At 41.1% G+C, this 15,345-nt stretch overlaps 1 protein-coding gene across 1 annotated transcript in view; it reads left to right on the top strand.

Annotated features, from left to right (window-relative positions):
* SCFD2 (sec1 family domain containing 2) overlaps window positions 1–15,345 on the top strand; it is a gene marked incomplete at its 5' end in the record, with an annotated part of 194,953 nt that overhangs the window by 165,993 nt on the left and 13,615 nt on the right. The window lies entirely within an intron of this gene.

Raw genomic sequence — 15,345 nt, 5'->3', positions numbered from 1 at the left:
ATTCCTGCTTTCTCCATCTTGAGGGGAGCAGTTGAGGTCACTGGGGAACTTCTCATGTTGAGCAGGATCTCCAAGCAGCAGAAAATGCCCAGTCTATCCTGATCTCCTCCTCAGTGCTTACTGCCAATTATTCTTAGGTACACTGCCTCCGATTCCTCTGCAGTGCTTCATAATAAACCTCAGCCATATTAGGTCCCATATTCCTAGTAATTTCTACATTTTATGATCATATTAATTTTTAAATGCTTTTTATGATTTTTTTTTTGCCCATTACAGTATTTTAAGGCTCTCTAAAACAAACCTGATAAAATTCCTTCCTTGCATATGACACACAGACTGTTGCTTCCTGACATCTGATTTTACATTCTTGCAGCAGCTGCTCTTGAAACTTCATCAAGAACATCAAGAAACATTTTCCGAAAGAAAAGAGTGTACTTCCTCACACTTCACCCATTTTTCTGTGCTTACTTATTGTCACTTTTTTTTTATACAAATCATTTCTCTGATGAACTAGTCTTCTTTACTGACTCCCTTTCTGTAATTCCTTCCATATGTTTATTGTCCTTTGTGAAAAGTATGGAGTAAATTATTCCTACTGGGGTCATGTCATTTTGTTTACATTCTTAGTAAATATGAAGAGCATGATTGGAGCCCTTTAGGCATTTCAAGTATGAATGTCTTTTTCCTGAGTATTCTATAAAAACAGGATGCTGAATTTTGTGGAGTTAACATGGCAAGGAATAGGTTTAATAAAATAAATAGGCATCAGTGTCATAAATTTATTGGTAAGTATAGTTATTTTTTTGTTAAATTCCTCTCTAGTTTAACAGTTTACTAAACATTCAAAAAAAAAAAAAGATAAATTATCTTTCTTCAACTCATTTTCAATATGGACTTTATCTTTAGACACAGCCTCATCATTGCCTGGCTGTTATTAGTAGCCTGCTCCTTAGTGAAGCAGTGGGTATAACCCCGGCATCAGTGCAGTGGCTGAGCAGCCTTGGTCTGGGTAAAGCCCAGGAAGTGGGCCAGGCTCACAGTGTTTTGTGAGAATGACACATTTTTAGCTGTCTGATCACAGTTAGGAGCTGGGAAGTAACAGATCACAGCTTACTGCACTTTAGCAATGATGGATGGACTGTTCTGTTAGCACTATGTCCTGTAAAAGACTGGAGTATGTTTGGCAAGAGCATCCTTAGACATCTTAATGGTGAAAATCCAACAAGGCTTAGCTGAGCATGTGTGAGTGATGATCTTTCAGAGGTTTACAGCTTGCCCAGACTTTCAGAGGAGCAAGGAAATGCATGTCTCTGGCTGTAAAGCCAGGCAGTTGCTAAATGCCATCTCCCTGTTCTTTGGAGTACAGTCAGCAGGAGGTGTTTAAAATACACTTTTTAACAGATATATCCCCTGCTTCATCCTTCTCTCCTCAGCTAAGCTTTCTAAATAGCGAGGAGGGGGAGTCTGCCTTGCCATGCTACCCAGAAATATGTGATGCAAATCCTTCCCTGCAAGAATAAATTGCAGATCCTCCAGAATCCCTTGTACACTGCAAAACCTCTTGCTTCTCCTGCCTTTTAGAAACATACCACATAACACTAGTTTGAAGTGTTTTCCTCCGCCTGTTTTCCTTTCAGCCTTGACTATTTCATTACTTTGCCTCTCTGATGACCTTTCCACACTTCAATGCAGGAGCAGCTTGGTTTATTAGGGAAGTTAAAGAGCTACGCATCTGTGTTTTCTGATGGCTTTACTATTCCTACTAGGCTTTTCCACTGGCTAGACAACTTACTCAACATTTATGTTTTGAGAGAAGGAAGGAGAATTGTAATAATTTTCTGCGGGGAGAAATATTATCATTTCTATTAGAGACTGATTCCCACCTCTGAGCACTTCGTCATTGGCGGGTTGTAAACCTCGCAGAGAGGCTGTCCCGTAGCTATTCACTGAGCCTTTTGTCAGGGCAGAAAAATGTGCCTGGTGAAATTGGTCACTGGCAGCCTGCAGCTAGACTGAGCAGGCTTTCAAAAAGGCTGCCAGACATTGCTGCACTTTTAATAGTCAAAATCCTACATTAGCATTTATGAGAACATTTATAGAGAGTTTGAGCAATTGCATGGTTTTTCTCCTTGATGTAATATTAAATCTCTGAAATACAAAAATTTTTCAGAATTATCAGGGGTATATGTGGAAAGACAGGGCAAGGAGGTGCTTCTCCCACCACCAAACCAGATCCCCTGCTCCTTCCAAGGCAAATATATTGTGTAAGCTCACTTATAAACTTAGCAAGATACATCTTGAAACTGCTTTTATTTCCAGATGCATCCAGCTACTTTCACACAAAGGCTCCTTTAGTGGTTGGATACTTCATTCAACTTTCTAGCTTACGTATCTTCAATTTTCCTGTTGCTGAGCTGAACAAGCCCTATTTTTTTCAGATAAAAATGGTTTCTTATTTCTGTAGTCATGCTCACAGATCTGCTTTAAGTTTGTTGCAGTTTGAATTCAAGTATCTCAAGCACTAGTGACCAGAATTGTTCCTATTGTAGTTCTACCATTTTTAGGACAGAACTAGCATGTCTGTGTATCTACAGAAGTATATTATCTGGTGAGTTTTGTATGTCTCATGCAGTGTTGGTAGCCCAGAGTTGTCCCTAAATCAACTAATGCCACCCAGATTATTCTCTTCCTGTTGTTTTTGATCACAGAGTCCCAGCTGAAGAGATTTTCTATTATTGCCTGCTAAGCTGATGGCCTGGGTGAGGTTTATCTCATTTTGTATTGCTGTACTGGTCTCTTTTGTCTCATTTCTGGTTCTTCAGAACTTATATCTTGTTTAATATTTTGGCTTCTACTACCTTCAGCAATACCTCATAGCTTTGTCATCAACACTCCTAGGTTTTGTGCAAAAGTCATCAAAAAACATAGTAAGACCAATCCTCAAGGAACATCGCTAAGACTCTGTGTAGCCTGGGCCGTTGTCATCTCTCCTTCTGCCTTCATTCCAAACTAATTCTCCAGGTGGCATTGTATGAAATGTTTAACTGAAATCAGAATAATCATCTACCAGACTTCTGTCAGCTGAACACTCAGTTATCTCACACAGAAATATGTACAGCAAGCTGAGTTATCACCTGCATTTGTCAGCTTTTGTCCTCCTTCCTCATTCATTTTTTGTACTTGGTTTTTCTTTTCAGAATCTGATTGAACTTTGTTCCTGTTTGAAAGGCGAGTGACTTGACTGTTGGTTCCTGTATAATTTTTCCTCTTCCCTTACATTTATGTACTGTATTTGGTACAGTACTCAGTTATTCAGTCTTCAATTGAACGCAAGTGGGTATAAGGAGAGAAACAATTTGCAAACAGCTCTGTGGGGGTTGCATGTTTACAGCCACTGTGACTCATATCAAATTTGCTCAACTTACAACTGCAAATATGTTTTTCTAGCTGCTATCTCTGCAAAAACGTGCTCAGATTTTTAAGCCAACCTGTGTCCATTTTGGCTCCATGCATTGGAGCTTCGTATGCTACTGCTTTTCTGCTCAGTCAAGGCCTCATTCTGCCTTCACTTGTTTCCCTTTGGCTGCAAGAGTTGGTTGAGGTAACCTTTGTGTAGGCCAGACCCTGAATTTTGTGGTCAGCACTCTGGAGAAGCTATGAAAAAGACCATGTAGAAAACCTCAAATGAATTAAACAAGTATTATACATATTAAAGACTCCTCACGAATGGATCACATTCCATTTATCATTCGCAGGACAGGGTATATTCTAGCAAATATCTCTGTCCTTTTCCCTTTCTGTAGTGTTGGTGGAAGCAGAAAGTAGGACAGTTTATTTATATCTGCAGAGTAAGTGTTTCTGACTTTGAATGTGCTGGGGCTGATGGTAGCATCTATTCATAGCTGTGTTTTAGATGAACAACACACGCCTTTTTATGCTTGTCATAGTTCTTTTGGTCTACAGATTAATTATTTCTCTTTTTTATTATCTCAGATTTGTATTGCTTTAGCTTATTCCATGTTAATGATTTGGTCCTTTAGTTGAAAGTGGGAATTATTTCACAGAGTTTCATGTTAGCAGGTGAAACTTTCTTGAGTCTACCTCTAGTTGGTACAGATAGATTGGCCTTTCCAGGAGATTTCGTGGGATGAGATAATGAGTATGGACTAGATATCTGTTTTTCAGATGGCTAATTGTTAGAGATTAATCCCACTTTAAAATATTTTTTAATGGCAAATAATCAACATAAAACAAGTGCTAGCTGTTCTGCAAGAGCAATGAATGGCCTAATTAAATTTCTGGGAGTGGAGAGAGTTACAATAAGCTGTGACAGGACAATTCATTACTGGGACGTTGCAGTAGAAGCTTAAGCATGCTATTACACCTAATGCAGAGGAATCTTTGCTTGCTGTGTGCTCTGCTTGGTGGCATCTGGGGTAAGTCCCTTCAGCTCAGGAACTGGAAGCAGAACCGCTGTGCCCAGAAAATGCAGCATTCCAGTCTTGTAGTGGGAAAACCTGGTAGGTTTCGATGAAGTATCATCCTTGTGAGTCAGTGTTTTTCCTGGGAGCTGAAAATGGTGTGTTGCTGCATTGCAGCACAGACTGAGCTCAGCCCAGGAGCTTGGGCATGGTGCTGTCTTCTGCCATCTCCCTCTAGCATAAAGATCACTGTTTAATGATTTCCAGGCTCTACTCTCAGGTTTTATTCAGTTATTGGGGCTGTTCAGCCCTGGTGAAGAGGCAAAATACCTGTGCAGGAAAACAGGGAATTTTTCAGATGCCATATAGAATAGTTTAATTTCTAATCCTTTGGTGTAAAAATAAAAATCTGTTAAAAAAAATAACGGTAGGTCACAAATATGAGGAAATTAAGACATTATTACATCACAGATAATGGAGGCTGTCAAAATTTTACATCTGAGGTTGGTAAAAACTTCTTAACTAAAATTATCCAGAACATCACCATGACATTGGCTAAGACTAAGGCTGCACAGAATCTGCAGTAGGCAGCCCTGCTTATCTGATGAAAAAAAAAACCCCATAATAATAAAGTGTATGTGGAAGCTTTCTCATTTAATATTTTTCATTGCTTGAAAATGTAAACACTTTCTTACTCCAGGGTGATTCAGTTCCGAGGTGACATTTGCTGCTGCCAAGCCCCACGGCTGGGTAGTACTGCCACACATCACTGTCGGGAGGGTGGAAGTGATGCACGTGGAGGCTGCTCTGGTGGTAGCACTGAGTAGCGCTGAGCTGCTCCACTGTGCATGTCCTCTGTATCTCCCTCTGTGTGTGGGGGGGTCTCCTTACAGCAGGAGGAAGAAGAATAAATGACTGAAGGATGTCTATCAAGCAGCGATGGCACAGGGTTTTGATAGCAGCCTTCTGTTGTTCAGAAGCACGCTTCCATATAAACTCAATGAATCAGAATTTGTATTTTCCCTATCTGAAATGAAATATGGCTACGGCAGGAGTCTAAGGAGTCTCGTCTCCTCCACAGGCTTCATTACATATCCATGGAAGTGCATCTATGTCTACTGATCATTTGAGTACCTATTAGCTTAGATATATTATATATTAATATTTCTATTGTAGTTACACAATTTTCAATGTGTGAGCACCCTGTACCTTCCCAGTCCCAGGATAGCAAACAGCATTCAGCTGCCACAGATCAGCCTCATGATTAAACTTCTGCTGTCAGCCCATCAGACTTGACTGGTTGTTTGCACTTAGTAATGTCTTTGTCTCCTAAACAGCATCAGCAACTAAAAAAAACCCCAGTTATTTCTGAAATTGCATCTCTTCCTTCATTCTTAGGCAGTCACAATTCAAAGCGAAAAATCCCTGTGCTTCTGCCACATACTTGGAACATAAATCAAGTTATCCTTATTTTTTTGGCCACAATAAATAAGCAGGTGTTGAAACTTGATTACGAGATGACTAGTGTTTTTCATTATTTCTTTTTCCTGAAAATATGAACAATTTATACTAAATGGAAATTACCACAGATCTCAGGCATTTTTTGTCAGTTACTTGTTTCTTCAAGCCTCTGTTAAAAGCTGTGTTTTCACTAATGCACCCAATGTTTTCAATTGGTTTTAAAGACAAAAAATGCTATTTCTTGTGTGCTTAAGAAACATTTTAGATCAACTCCACAAGCCATTGAATTGTTTGTTAATTAAAATAGCACATTTAATTCTGAATTTAAACCAGAGAGTAATTCAACAAGGCATTTAACTACTGCCCTAACTCCATCCTGTCACACCTTCTATGTTGAATGTGTATTTACATTTTCCATTAAACTGAGACCTCTGCCACCATCTTTTTTTATCTATTGCACATATTATGAATTATTGTCTGTTTTATGAATATGAGTTCGTTCCACTTAATACTCTGGGATACTCCTACATGCTCTTGAGGCTTCTACTGCTGATAATTTTCTTCATTGACTGATACTTGCCATCTGCATTATGGTGTGGTTTCTGATTAACAGACAAGAAGAAGAATAAAAATGAGCATTATTTGTATAATTTTGTGTTAGTCATAGTCAGGGATCTGCTGTGTCTTAGTAGTGGGCAGCTGCAACACTCATGTACTCAGAGGAAGGGGTGACTTGGCACATGGTTATGTTGTTCATTCTTTTGAAAAAAATAGCACTGCATTGGTCCACCTTTCCTTAATAGGGTTCCTTCTCTTCAGATCCTTTCCACAGCCTCTCTTCTTTCATTTTGCTTTTCATCCAAAGTATGCTTTATGCTGCCTGTCTTGTCTCTTGTATAAAGTAGTTTCAAGTTAAAAATTAACAGAAGGTGGGATAATTCATGCAGTGCTTTCTTTCTAACTTGCATTTTTTATTGCTTTATTCTTGTTCTTCCCAGGCTTTTTACTTGCTTGCCTTTTCTTGTTCATCCACAGACTGTAAAATGTTTGGACTGGGCTGTGTATTTATTATCTCTGCAAAGGGCAGCACAGTTTCAATGGGTTATGAGCGTAGATGAACATAGGAGGACTTTTAAATAATTTATACTTCCATAAAGCAAAAAAGTCTTCTGTGAAGGTACTTTTTATAGGATGTTATCCTCAATCAGATGTGACAAATTCCCAAAACAAGAGTTGTCTTTTGAGACAGTACTACAGCAACGATTTCAAAGGAAATAGTCTTACAGCAGGTGATGAAAAATACAAACAACCATTTAAACCAAAGCTGGAGAGAGAAATATCCGAAGATCTCTCCTGGGTTTTTTTCTGACTCCAAATGCAATATGGGTTTTGCTTAAATATTTCCATGAGATTCATGAAGAGCAAATGCCTCTGCAAAATATGGTTTTCCTAATCTTACCAGAGACATAATGCTTATTCCAAATAACATAGTCACCTATGCTGTAGGCTAAATTATCATTTTCTTTTTCACCTAAATGCAAAGCATTTTAATATCAATCTCTGGTAAGTAATAGATAATACACATTGCTTTTATACTAAAATTAAATCGTTCATGATTCATAGCTTCAAAAATTGACTCATGCATCCCAAGCCCACATATACAATGTTGTGCTTTACAGATAGATGAATATCTGTAGCAACAGTGGCAGTTTTTCTCTGTGTATTCTTTAGAGAAAGATCTGAAACACACTAACTTCATATTAGGTCATTTATTCAGTAGGTCAAGTACAGTACCAGAGACAGGGGTTTGTCTCCAGGGGGTCTGTTTTATGCACAGCATGCAATATGGTTGAGCTGGTAACACAGAGTAGATGTTGTGCATGGATTAAACCACATGAGCTCCTTGCCATGATGTCTGTTCATTGTGATGGAAGGGATTGAGAGGGCTGTGCTTCAGCATAACTTCTCATCTGTCTGCAGAATATGGGCATCTGTGCCCTGTGTTCCCCCCTGGCACGTGGGACCAGCTGAGGGACTCACGCATGGCTTCTTTGCAGCTCTCCTACAGCCTCAGCCCCTTGCTGGAGGCATCCCCTGGAGAGGCTGGGACACCAGAGAGAATGTAGCCTGTTCTTTTTGTGCATGGCACCTCTGATGGTGGCAGGATGAAACAGCTCCAGTGAGGGACAAATGTTGTCGCAGTGTGAATGCAGAAGATTTCAGTGTTCCAGTTCTTAATCCTTTTGTCCTTGGTCGTGTGTGACGTGCAATGTGGCAGGTTGCCATTAAAGTGGAATTTCTGATTTCCGTGTGGAGAATTGTGGCTGTTGCTTTCAATATTATGTGTTAAAATTTTTTTCTATGTTATGCAGTTAAGCCGTTTACCATAAATATTTCTGGCTTTTCTCTGGAAGTTGCTGTACTTCAATTATCCTCACTTGCAGGATGAAAAAACAATTGTTCTGCCCTTACCCTGTTTTATCCCCATATTCCACCTCAGTGTCATTCACATATGTGATACCTCTTGGAGTATCTTGTGGACAAGGTGGGAGGCAGCAGATTCAAGGGTGAAACTTTATAGCATCACTGGAAGGTATTGGCTAATGCCCCACATGAGTAGAAAGAAAGTCCTTGATGGGAGTAAAACTCAGTCTTTGCCACAGTTCAGCCACCAGTCTGAAGACAAAAGGAGGGTATCTGAGAATAATTTGCAAAAGACTGAGTGAGGACTTTTGATTCTATGGGTCCTGGGGTGGTATGTTCATAAAGCTCTACATTGTTTAGTAAAAACTGGAGTTTTACTGAGTTCTTGCAAGAACATTATTGGGAGGCCTTATTGGACTTCCAGAGCATTTACTATAGCTTTATTAGCAACTGTGGTTTTTTAATTAAGATATGGGCGACTTGAGGGAGTGACTGAAAAGTTCCCTAATGAATTTGTTACATTAATTTCCTTCAGAAAGCACATCTGAGCCTGACTTACATTCCTCCTGCAATTAATTTGTGTAATTTATTGTAGTAAGTTCTGTAGTTTTTCCCTGTAATTGTTCGCTGAATTGACAGGTTTAATTCCATGTAACATGAGAACCAGCAGTACCAAGCTTGCAGTGCTTCATAAAAGCTAATATTACATGTTGTGCTGTTGGATAATGGCAAGAAGAAGGCAACAAAATATTCCCGTGGAATAGAAACATCCAAATGATAGATATTAAGGCCAAAATTTAAAAAAAAACCCCATACTCTCCAAAGGTAGCTCTTAAATCCATATTTAATCACACAGGTAAGTAGCCAGTTTTTTACATGTGCGGCTTTACAGCTTGAGATCCAGCAAAGTACTTACCCACATGGGACATCTGTCACTTGTACACCAAAAAGCAGTTTCCAGAAGAGGGTTCAAAGACTTGATGCCAAAAACAACCTTTCCAAGCACAGTGCTCCCCAGGGAACTCCAGAACTTGCAGATGTGTCCCTGTGTAATAAAGATCAGATAATGTGCTGAAATGCCCTTGGAGACATACATGTGGAATCCCTGGATGCTCAGCACTGCTTAAGTGTGGATGCATATTTAAAAGCTGAAGTGGAGATATGGGATTCTAAATTTAGTTAACTCTTAAAAAAACCATCCTGGCCATTCAAATGGGAGATATTTGTTGCGATGAGAATAAAACTATACATTGCATCTTTGTCAGTCACAATGCTGGCTTCCATGGTTTCCTTGGAAGTGGATCAGATGCACTCTCTTCCTGTTATAGACACCAGATCCATACCATCATGTGCACTGCGTGGGGCTGGTGCCCCAAAACACATTGCTGTTTTCATTCACCATGGGCCAATCAATCATAAATTAAATTTATAGAAACACTGAGCTTTGATTTTTGATATTGTGTGCATTTTTCCTGCCTTTTCTAATGTTTTTCCCATATGATGCTACTCTGTGCTTTCCTCCTGCTATCTTTTCTGCCTGCTAGCATTTGCAGTCCAAATTCTGAGCTGCATCAAAAGGAGCATGGCCAGCAGGTTGAAGGAGGTGATTCTCCCCTTCTGCTCTGCCCTTGTGGGAGCCCTCCTGGAGTGCTGCATCCAGCTCTGGGATCCGCAACATAAGAAGGATATGGAACTGTTGAAACAAGTCCATAGGAGGGCCACGAAGTTGATAAGAGGATAGGGGCACCTCCCCTGTGAAGACAGGCTGAGAAGGATGGAGCTCTTCAGCCTGGAGAAGAGAAGGTTGTGTGGAGACCTCATAGCAAACTTCCAGTATCTGAGGAGGGCCTACAAGGAAGCCAGAGAAGAACTCTTCATCTGGAACTGTAGTGATAGGACAAAGTAACAGGTACAAACTGAAAGAGGGGAAATTTAAGTCAGACATTAGGAAGAAATTTTTTACTGTGAGGGTGGTTAGACACTGGAACAGGTTGACCATGGAGGTTGTGGATACCCCACCCCCAACAATGTTCAAGGACAGGTAGGATAAGGTCTTGTGTAACCTGGTCTAGTGAAAGGTGTCCTTGCCCATGGCAGGGGGGTTGTAGGTGGTCTTTAAGGTCCATTTCAACCCCTTAACATTCTATGATTCTGTCATTCAGTGCTGCGTGGACTGGCAGAAGGGCTGATCAAGTCCAGGACTGGGAAATCCAAATTCCCAGTCTGGCAGTGATGCTAATTTTTTGGACACCTTGGAGGAGTTTGGGCCTCTTCACTTCTGGTGCAGAAGTAACTTGCCCTTTGTGAGGTTGGAGGGTTTTGCAGCCGTGTGGTCCAAGCTGAGTTCAGCCTCCCAAAGCCACAAAGGGCTGAGGCATGACTGGGGCAAGGAGCCATCCCAGAAGACAGAGGGAAGACGGAGGGTGAGAAAAGGGATTGAATTGGGATGATACCTTAGAAATCTGCTATGGTTTCTGGTAGGAGATGAGAAAAGAGCATCCCAAGGCTGTGGATAGGGATCTGTGCATGTCTGTGCCTTTTGCTGGAGCCCTTGCTTTGCCAGGGCTCCAGCAAAATGGTCATGTTATTTTTTTTATAATGTGAGCTGCCAGCAGCACAGACATGGCTGCCCATCCAGCACTGCAGCTGCTCTGGCTGGGGATGCAGAGGACAGAGCAAGCACAGAGCAGGACCCTCTCCAAGCCCCAGGGTTGGACGTGCTGCAGGGAAGCTGTCACAGGCACCTCTGTGTCTGTCCTCTCTGGACACTTTCTTCTCAAGGGCTATAGAACATACCTTTCTTCTGAAATCCCCCAAACTAAAATGGAATCAATTATGATTTTTCACCTTCTGCTGATGTAAATATAGGGAAATGGCAGATGTCTTGTGTTCTGGCCTGTCCTTCCTTGTCCCACAGTGTCACACACTCACTTCGCAGCTTCCCTTTTTAGATGCATCAGAGAGCATCAGACAATTCAGTACAATTCAGATTGAAGAATAAAGATTCAAATGCATGGCAGAATCCACAGGGAAGAAAAGTGACAGGAGAATCATACAAATTACATTCTAGTTTTGGGTTTTACACTTTTGTTTTTACCCTGCAAAAAACAGCAATGATCTGTGTCACTGTACACATTCATACCTACTTTTGCATAAAAAATCCTAATGCACAAACATATCAAAACTATTGTAAAACATGTGGCTCTGGGTATGCATATATATGTTCTTAGATATATCTGCTAGAAAAAGAAGGGCCCCCACTGCTATGCTATCACCTAAAGTATAAAAATAGAAGATTTCCATTAATTTAATACCACAGTGCTGTATTTTGAGTTCTGACCTTCAAGGAACCCTTTATCTCTCTTGTTCTTCGGTCTTTTGCTGACAAGCATATTAACTCTGCGTATCTAGAAAAAAATTAAATCCTGCATAATGAAATCCTGATGGTGGATTTTCTCTCCCTCAAAGTGTAAGTTTTCTGATTTAGCTCATGATTCAATGTGTGCCTTTACAATGGCTTGGTTACTCTGCTGGCTCTCTTCCAGGGTTTACATTGGTTTATTTCTGTAAATGGGTTATAGAGAGAGCCTAAGGTAGAGAGAGCTGAAGTTAATACCAATAAAACAGAGTGGAGTGGTAAACTTTCAGCTTTCCTAAACTTTTAACTTTGTAAGAATTATAGGCCTAGTAATATCTCAGAATTTTCAAAGTCCTTCACAAAATGTTGATAATTATCCTACTGCTTTAGAGAAAGAAAATGTTTGTTTATAATGCCTTTATGTGTACCAAAAGAGACTAACCACAGTGAAAGGTTTCCTGAAACTCAGGTCTGAAATTCTCATTTGGAACATTTTTGGGGGTAGGAGGAGGATAATCAGTCACATGCTGTTCTGTAATTATAGATCTCATGGGCTCACAATGCCCATGTCTTTTTCTTAAAGCATTTTCCTTCCAGTTTCAGAAATCAGTAGAAACTGGTCCTGTTTGGTTCCTGGGTCAGTCAGTACTGTAGAAAAGAGCATCTCCATTCATTCTCCTTTTTTCAAACTTCTTGAAAACAGATTATTTGTGGTAGTAATGGTTATGCAGATGTGTTGCTTAAGAGGAGATGTACTTTCTCTCATAAAAAAGTTCAAAAGTAGGTCAAAAATAAGGGCCAGTAGTCTCATCTTGGTAGGCACTGAATGCAGCTCCCAACAGACTCATTTTCCTCAAATTTGGCACAAGTGGATAGGAGAAGAACAGAAGCAGTATCAGTGAGACTGGGCACCACTTACCACAGAACTAGGTTGTGCTCTTTAAAATCTTTAGTCCTCTGCAGGTTAGTGGTGATTTTCTTTTTCTCCACAACTGGGCTTCTTCAAGTCTGACAGGAAATCCACAAATTTTGTTTAAATGCATTTTCCATATATAATAGGGCTTGAGATTCAAAGGAATTCATTCAGTGTGCTCTCCGAATGGCATTTAACTCCCCAAGAAAAAACAGTAACAGGAAGTGTTGTTTTAATTAGTACATGAGCTGTGCAGCAGCTAATGTATTCCACCTCTTCACTGTTGTAAAAGGAGCAGGTTTCTTGGTAGCATGAAGCAAGCAGAGAAGAGGGATTGTGCTCTGCTCTCCATATGCTTCAGAGCCCCATCCGGGGGAAGGTGTGAACGGGAGGTGATTTGTAGCTGCCTGCCACTTGTAAAGAACAAGCTTCTGTTGTTCTCCAGGCTGGAAAGAAACCTGGCTGCCCTCTAGAAACCTACTGCAGTGCAACAGGTAGACAGCAGCCTTCAGAGATTTTAAGTTCAACAATAAGGGATTGTAAAGAAAACTTATTTTTTCATTTATGCTTAAAAAAGAAGTACTGGATATCAGGCTGGAAATAGAGATCCCTGATTTCCTCAGACATGATATTTCTTGATGGAAAGTCCCAAGGAAGTCACATTTTAGAGGAACTTTGAAAGTACACCTCTTTTCCCTCTATCGGGCCAGCCATAAACAGCCAGACTGTACCTTCAGCTGCCAGTGCCATCTCGGGGTCCCAAACTGGGTCTAGCACAGCACTCTGATGTGGAGACCAGACAGACATTGGGCCCCTCCCTGCTGTAGTGCTCCTCTGTTTTGCCAGAAGGCGCAGTTGAGTGCAGCCCAGCGTACCAAGGCTCCCACACCTCTCCTCTTGGTTAATGAAACAATGTGGCCTGTGAAACAGGTGGTGAGGGTGAGTGATTTCATGACCTCCTCCAACCCATGAGTGTGTCAGCACAAGCTGTAAAGGAAAGCCCAAGCTGCAGACAGCATTTCCCTGGCAATGAGGTTCAAGTGACAGGTGATGTTACAGAGGTGCTGCTATGCTTCACCAAGAAGTTGCTCAAGAGAAGATTGACCCAGTACCAGCAAGCAAAGTGGGATATGCTGGGCCACGCAAGGTGAGGAGCATTTCAGGGGCTTCCAGCTACAAAGCCAGACTGTGTTTGCTGGAAACTGTCCTGTAGTTCCAGAAATGGGAAGTAACAAGCTGGTTTGAAACAAATTTTGGTCAATCAGTGTATCAAATCATGCAGCATTACAACAAAAATAGTCCTTTAAGTTACTTTGCACTCATTAAAAAAAAATGCAATTTCAAGAGCCTGTCCAAAAATATATGAGTGTCTGCCTTAGAGTTATAACTGCCACTGAGGTCCAGTTTGTGCTCGCTTCGTTGCTCTGTGGGGTATAATGGCATAAATCCTCAGAAGCTTGGCTTGATGCAGCCCTGCAGCAGTCATTTTATCTGTTCTGCTGCACCAGCTGGGGATCCAACTTGGAGCCTCTCAACAAAGAACATTCAGACAAATGAAAGCTGTGTCTAATCAGCATCTTGTAGGAATAGTTTCAGAACTCTATAAATGTATGTGTGTGTATGCATTTATATATTTTTTTTTTTCTGTGCAGAACACAATGGTATGAAAGTAATTCAGATTAGCTGTCAAATATTCCCTGTACATTTTGAAAGTACCACCTTTTTGATTGTTTTTTTTAGTACATAAGGATTCTGTCCTTTGTCAGTTGCAGAGGAAAGTTTGTTCGGGGATCTCCCACCCAAAATTCCAGGTGTCTTCTTGACAGTTTGGATGCCTGTTTGCAGTGCAGGCTCCGTGGTTGCAGCACAATGCAAGCTGGACCTGCAGGGAGCCCCTGTTCTCTCAGCAGAATTCTGCATAGACACAGAGGTTTGCTGGTGCAGGATTGATAGCAGAACTGGAGGATGGACACAGAAACCACTACAGCAGCATCCCTGGAGAGGACAATAGCAATAAGCAGGAGTGACTGTGTTGGTGTGAGCGTGTGGCAAGAAGGGTTGTTTTGTGATGGATCTTCTGCCACAGGGATGAAAAGTCACTCAAGAAGAGAGGCAGGCAGAGATGTCAAAAGGATTAGAGCTGTGTTGACAAGGCAATAAAAATACCGGGTGACCCACTTACCTCTCACTTGGCTAATTCTCATCAGCAGCTGAGCTTAGAAGGCATTTTTTTCAGTGCTTCTGTGCAATGTAGGTCCTGTGGTGAGGGGGATGGAGCCAAGACTAAGGATTTCCCTTTTCCAATGCACTGTCTTGCCACCCAGAGGGTCCTTTTAGGTGGTCCTATAATTGGAGTTTGGCCTCAGTGGAAGATAAGCGTTATACTTTAGCAGAAGGGCTTTGGAAAAATACGCTAGAAGTAATAACTCTGCCACTTTGAGGGATAAGAACTTTTTTTATGATAATGCAGCTCTTTCCAATGCATGGCTGACATTTCTGCTATATTTAGCACAGACTCTTCCATTTTTCTTGTTGCAAAGGTAAGAAATGTATTTGGAGTTAGCAGGCTGCCAGCCAGGGAGGAGCAGTTCCCTTCTTCATGGCTGTTTACCCAAGGAGACCGGCAAGCCAGCTGGCTCCTTTCCACATAACAGGGGGCTCTTCTTTGGAGTGTTCTAGCACAGGACCCTCTGCTTGCTGTGGAGGGCAAAACATTCTCTGTGCCGATGAAAATGCAGTGTGACTGAGGTTACAAAGAGAGACGCTCT

Source organism: Corvus brachyrhynchos, unplaced genomic scaffold (assembly GCF_000691975.1).
Source record: "Corvus brachyrhynchos isolate BGI_N302 unplaced genomic scaffold, ASM69197v1 scaffold17, whole genome shotgun sequence".
Taxonomy (NCBI): Eukaryota; Metazoa; Chordata; class Aves; order Passeriformes; family Corvidae; genus Corvus; species Corvus brachyrhynchos.
This window is presented reverse-complemented; position numbering and strand designations above follow the sequence as displayed.